Source organism: Choloepus didactylus, chromosome 1, assembly GCF_015220235.1.
Source record: "Choloepus didactylus isolate mChoDid1 chromosome 1, mChoDid1.pri, whole genome shotgun sequence".
NCBI classification, from domain to species: Eukaryota; Metazoa; Chordata; class Mammalia; order Pilosa; family Megalonychidae; genus Choloepus; species Choloepus didactylus.
The window spans coordinates 9,368,896-9,375,011 of NC_051307.1; the positions used below are offsets into that span (position 1 = coordinate 9,368,896).

A 6,116-nucleotide genomic window follows, 5' to 3' on the forward strand; every position below is an offset into this window, starting at 1 on the left:
TTAAGTAAGTTTTAAAAGGATCACAACTCTTTCATTACCTTTAGAATTATAAAGTTTTTTTTAAAAAAATCTCTCTAACATGCTGCATGCTCCAGTGTTGCAATAAGAGCGTACCTCTTACCTGCAAAGACCGGTGAATGGAGAATCCAGGCAAGATGTGAAGTTATTACAAGTCACAAAAATAATAATCCATCAATGCAGGTTGCCTTGGAGAGATAGGTATTGAGGCTTTCTCCAAATGAAGACAACTCTTTCCTGCCCTTCACTGTCAGTCAAAAACAAGTTGGTACAAGTTTGAGTAGGAATTACCTGAAGGAACTGAAGAGAGAAAGAAAGAGATTGGGAGGGATTGGGCGGAGGGAGGGAGGGAAAAGGAAGAAGGGAGGGAGGAAAGGAGGGAAAGTAAGAGAGAGAGAAAAAAAAGGAATCTGAGAAAGGAGTTCGTGATGTCAGCACTGCGTCTTAAGGAAACCTACAGACCAGCAAAGGATTCTAGCAGCTATCCAGTCCTGCACTCTGCAATCACCTGTGAAAAAGGAAACTGATGTTCTTTCAAAGAATACCAGTTAATCTTTGAAGAAATTTTGGCCACTCTTCTCAAGAGACTTTTTAAGATCCCTTTGCCTAAATAAACTATAAATAAATAACCAGATTATCTTTTCTAACAGGCTCTCCTTTACCCTGTGTTTTCTTCTCCTCTTGCCTCTCCCCATTCCAAATGAATAGTAACAAAAATCCCTGCCTCCTGGGATAATCAGGATGAATTGATACCATATACATATATACGACCATAATGAAACATCAAGAGGGAAACTGAAGTGCTTTTAGCTCAATCCCCTTATGGTCATGTTGAAATTTCCTACAGCATCTGTTTTCCCTGATCAAAAAATGTATAGAAGTTGGTTAGATGTGGGTAAAAATGGGTTCTTCTGGATCGGGGAAATTGGGATTGGGGCATCTGTTGGAATCTGGTTTCTAACATTCTTGCAAAGAGTCTGGCACTTTTATGAGGACTGGTCAGAATTCCATCCTTGAAGCAGAAATCAAAGTGGAGATCTTTTGGTCTCCGGAAACGGAAGCAGCAAGTTTCTTTCTGGAATGCAGGCATGTGTCGTCCCCAGGCCTGAGCTGTTTCCTCCAGCCATCATGTGTAGAATAGTCCAAGGCTCGTGGGGTTGACTGGGCTTCCCACAGCCAGCGTATGAGGCGACCCTGGTGAATCCTAAGAGATGGGATGAGCTTCCCACAGGAGCTTTGGCTAAGGAGCCACCCCCGCCCCAACACCAACACACACGGGTACAAAGACAATACCAAAGGAAGCAACATCCCACTTTGTTACAAAGGAGAGGATGACAGACTCGCACATCCTCAGCCAGACACCCTGGCAGGGCCAGGGACTGTATCTGGTTTGAATTGGAGGGGACAGGGTGAGGACTGACTTGTTTTTGTTGGAAACAATTGATACTTCCTCTGCCCTAAATCCTGTGCTCCACACTCCTGGGCATCCACTTTGCCTTGTGAGCAGCAGCTGTTGTCTGGGGGCTTGAACTGAGAGGATAAGGAAGGGGTGGGGGTTGTTGCGCTCCTTTGGGGAGGGCCTGAAACCTCCTATTTTCTCCTCTCTCCCCCTCCCCTTACTCAAAGCCCTGACATAAATCATTCCACTGTGATATTTCCCCAACGGAATGGTGCACTATGTTCTCATTTCCTTTTGTCCATTTCTTTCCCTTGAAACAAGGGGTTCCTCTTCAACCTGAAGTGTTGGTGGTGACCTCACTTGGGCCTTTAAGGATGTGGGACTGGGGAGAATGAAACAACCACACCAAGTCTGGACTTCTTAAAGCTGTTCAAACTCTAGGATGGGATAGCTTCCCAGGAGGGTGCTGTGAAAGACCAGTATAAAATGGGTAAACTCAGAGGTGAAGAAAAACAAAAATCCCAGGGTTAAAGATCTGACCATATATATTCCAGCCCAGATGTTTTCCTGTGCCCCATATGTTCTCCCTCGGAGCTTCATTCATCTGCCCAACTCCTCGTCTGTTCACGTCTTAGCCCAAAGGGCTCCACCCCAGCTCTGGACCTCAGTCCCCCCTTTTATTCTGCCACTCATCGTTGTCTGAAATTTTCCTATGTCTTTATCTCCTCATCCTTTAGAGGTGGACCTTGCCTCTTCACGGAGTACCCCTGGAGCAATACTGGGTACGTTGTAGTCTTTCAAAAAATTGTCAAGTAGATTAATGAAAGATTATAAATGGAGGATATGATTTGTTACCATTGAACTTGAATTCAGGTCCTCTTATTTTTGAATGAATATTTTCAGCCTCAGCTTTAATTATTAAACTAACGTTTGAACCCGATTTCTCAATTTATAAAGCTCTCTCAGAAACGTTATAATTTGATGCATACAATAGGCATGGTTATTTGTATTTTAAGGAAAAGGAAACAGAAGCCAGAGACGTGATGTGATTTGGTTGAAGTCACAGAGCTACGAAGTGGTGGATTGAGGCTCAAAGTGATTCTTCTCCCTGTCAGTCCATGCATTTTTCATTTTGCTGAATTTTTTCTCAAGTTAGTCTGTTGTGGACATACACATGCATGCATAGATTCCTTTGAGTATCAAGTAATACAATACACTATGTGAATTATAATCATAGTTTAATACTCTGGCAAGTTCTTGCAGGAATATACAGAGACAAGCTCATAACACATTCATAACATTCACTCATAACACAGTCTTAAATATGATCGAGGAGGAAAATGGGTCAAAATAGTATGAATATATCGAAGGTTTAAATATTAAGACCATATTCTTCATTTTGGTGGTATTTATCTGTTTTTATTCTTTTTCATTTTTGATATATCAACAATCAAATCTTGAGACTGAAGATCAGACAGAATTCACCGAAGGAGGTAAGACATTATAAATGAATGGTTCGAATCTTCAGAAGCGAGTGGAGATCTCTAGATTACTACACATCTAAGAGATTTCTGTCACGGGGGTCAGACTTTGTCTCACATTTTAATAACCGAATGATATGTTTAAATATTTCTGGGAACTTCTGAGGGTAAATGAGATAAATAAGAAAAACTATGCTGACAAAAACATTTTGTGTCATCTACCATCTAGTGAGTGAAACCTGAGTCTAAGGGGCAGGGTTTGAAATATACTGCATAAAATTAATGAAATAACACAGCTAATCATTTTTTAGTTGAAGTTGGTCAGCTATTAATCTTTTAGCAAAAGATTAATCTTCTTGGTAAAAAAAATCAAACATAGATGACTATTAAGTAAATCGTGTTTTTTCTTTAAATTTCCTCTCCGCTAATTGAAAGCAAGACTCTTGCATATGTCATATTTGAAAAGAATATACTCCTGAAGTCTGGATTTTTATTCAAAGTTCTGAAAAGATGTCTGAAGAGCTAGGCAGAAAAGTTCATAAGAACCAGTTTTTTCAAGAGAGCCATTTCCCAGGAATAATTTCCAAAAAAGAAACAACAGCAACCAACAACAAAAAATGCTATAGTGCTTCCAATTCTCATATTGGCTTGAACTGAGACATACAAAACCTTACATGTGATGAAAGGGAAAAAAATGAATTTGTACTTTTGAATAGATTCTATTTAAATTGGGTTAGGTATGGAACTATTTATGGAGGGTTACGTCAGTACTTAAAATTTCATCTGAGCTGCCCATGATCCTACTCGGTTAAAGAGACCTCCACAGGTGGGGCATGATTTGGCCAGTTACCCACAGTGTGCTCCCACAATCTCTATCCCTGAGGCATTCAAAAATTCCACTTGAAATGTACGTGAGTCATAGAGAATGAAGTATGCTCATTGCAGTCCTTCCAAGACTTTGCAGGCCAAATGTGGAGACCTGTGTGCCTGTGGCCATCCTAATAGGGAGTTTGTCTCAGGAAGCCACAGAGTTGAAATCGTCTCTTAAGGTGGGTTCTCCAGAAGCAGACCTTGAGTCAAGGTTGCATATGCAATGTATTAAGGAAGTGCTTCTGGGAGATTCCTGTAGGAAAAATCAGGGGAAGGAGAAGTCAAGCAAAGATGCAACTCCAGGCCAAGTCCCGGCCCCTGCCTGGTCCTGCGGGGAGCTCTGGAGTGAAAAAAATCTACTTAAGAAGGGAGCTGGGCTTCCATGCTTCTGCTCTCATCAGATGTTGGTAAGCATAGAGGGGTGGTGGGGGCGTGTGATCTTCTCAACACTCTCTCTGTGTCTGCAACAGAAGTGGCTCCCATTGACCAAAGGCCAGCGCATGAAGATTGTCGCATTTGCTGCTGGTCATTAGAATTAATACACACAGCAGCACAGGAATGGGAATCCAGGGGGACCTGACAGACCACCAAAATCATTAGCTATAATCGGTAATCCTGTGATTTTCTGGGATGATCTTCCTTCCAAGAGCACTGTTCCGGTTTGCTAATGCTGCCATTATGCAAAATACCAGAAAAGGATTGGCTTTTATAAAGGAGATTTATTTGGTTAAAAAGTCACAGTCTTAGGGCCATAAAGTGTCCAAGGTAAGGCATCAGCAATAGGGTACCTTCACTGGAGAAAGGCCATCGGCGTCCGGAGAACCTCTGTTAGCTGGGAAGGCACGTGGCTGGCATCTGCTTGCTCCCAGGTTGCATTTCAAAATGGCATTCTCCAAAATGTCAGCATCATATTTCAACAGCCATCTTCAAAATGTATCTCTAAGCTGCAGCAGCGAGCCCCTTCTGTCTGAGTCTTATATAGGACTCCAGTGATTAAATCAAGACCCATGCTGAATGGAAATAATCTAATCAAGCGTATTACCCACAGTTGGGTGGGTCACATCTCCATAGAAACACTCAATCAATAGGTTTCAACCTAATCAACACTAATACATCTGCCGCCACAAGATTGCATCAAAGAACATGGCATTTTGGGGGACATAATACATCCCACACTGGCACAAGTACAAACCCTTATTGTGGCCCCTTCATTTCCTCAGCATCTCCCCCCTCCTCCACTCCATCAATTTCCTAGCCAAAATGAAACTGGGAATTCCAGCACTAAAATCTGGAATTCAATTTAACATGCAGATGGTTTTATTGTGCACAAGGTCAGTTATTCCATATGCCAGGAGGATCCCAACAGAGCCTTCTATTGCTAACAGAATCCTTTGTTATTGATATCACAACAATTTAATTAGATCAGTAACTAAATTAGGTGCCTTCTATTTGCTGGGTTACCAAGAACCCACAGTCCCTGCATTCTAGGAAATTACAGCTTCACAGAAGGATGGACGCATTGCTAATCATAATATAATATGATACATGCCATACGGTCAAAATGTTCTAGAAGCCCACAGGAAGGACAATTCACTCTGCTTGGGACTTTGAGGAAAGTTTTCCAGAAGAGGAGACCATTTTGAGTTCAACCTGCAAGATTTTCATAATTAAAGACAAGGAAGGGTTGTAGACATTCCAGGAAAAAGGAACTGAGCAAACAGTGATAAAGACGAAAAGGACCAAGCAATCTGACTTCTGGGGCAGCTTAACGATGTAGTCCTAACCTTAGCCTCTTAGCAAGAATCACAAGAGAAATGGCTTTGGTCATAGAATCACTGAGTGGGTTACATTAAGTTTGAAAGAGTATAGGCCAGTGTGCCTTTGTAGGACCTCATGAGACAGAAAGTTATGTGTCTCTTCAGCAGCAGGAGAAGCATAAAGCACACTTTATTAATGTTATTAACTTTTTAGATTAAGAAATCAGAGCTCAAGTTAGTTCTCTACCATTTTAAGCTTCCATTCAGACTTTTAAATCACCAAGCAGAAATGAGCTCATCCCGCAACTCCCATTTTACCAAGGCAACCCACCAGCTCCCACGCCATCCTCACGCAAGTTAAATGCATCTTGTCTCCCACTCCCTAGTCCACTTCTTGCCACTCGCACCGAACAGCTTTCTTCCATTCTGTGTCTCTCTGAGGGAGAGGGAAACTTCCACTAATGGTTATTTTCCAGAAAAGAAGAAAAAAGGGTGCTTACATAGGCTGAGTCAGAGCTTGAAGGAACCTAGAGACCATCCAGTACAGTTGCTTAATTTTGCCGGATATTAAGACACCAAAGTCCAGAAGGT

The 6,116-nt window shown here is 41.8% G+C and overlaps 1 protein-coding gene across 5 annotated transcripts in view; it reads right to left on the reverse strand.

The window, feature by feature from the left end:
• Nucleotides 1-5,913, reverse strand: part of KCNJ15 (potassium inwardly rectifying channel subfamily J member 15) — a 52,903-nt gene extending 46,990 nt beyond the window's left edge. The window contains exons 1-2 of one of the 5 annotated variants that reach the window (XM_037831571.1): nt 5,857-5,913; nt 122-318 (exon numbers count right to left, since the gene is read on the reverse strand). The gene's annotated coding sequence lies outside the window, so the exon portion shown is untranslated. Of the gene's footprint in view, nt 1-114; nt 447-476; nt 500-5,856 lie in introns of those variants that run through there. The other 4 variants (XM_037831575.1, XM_037831574.1, XM_037831568.1 and 1 more) reach the window with 4 other exon arrangements.
• Between the last annotated feature and the right edge of the window lie 203 nt (nt 5,914-6,116).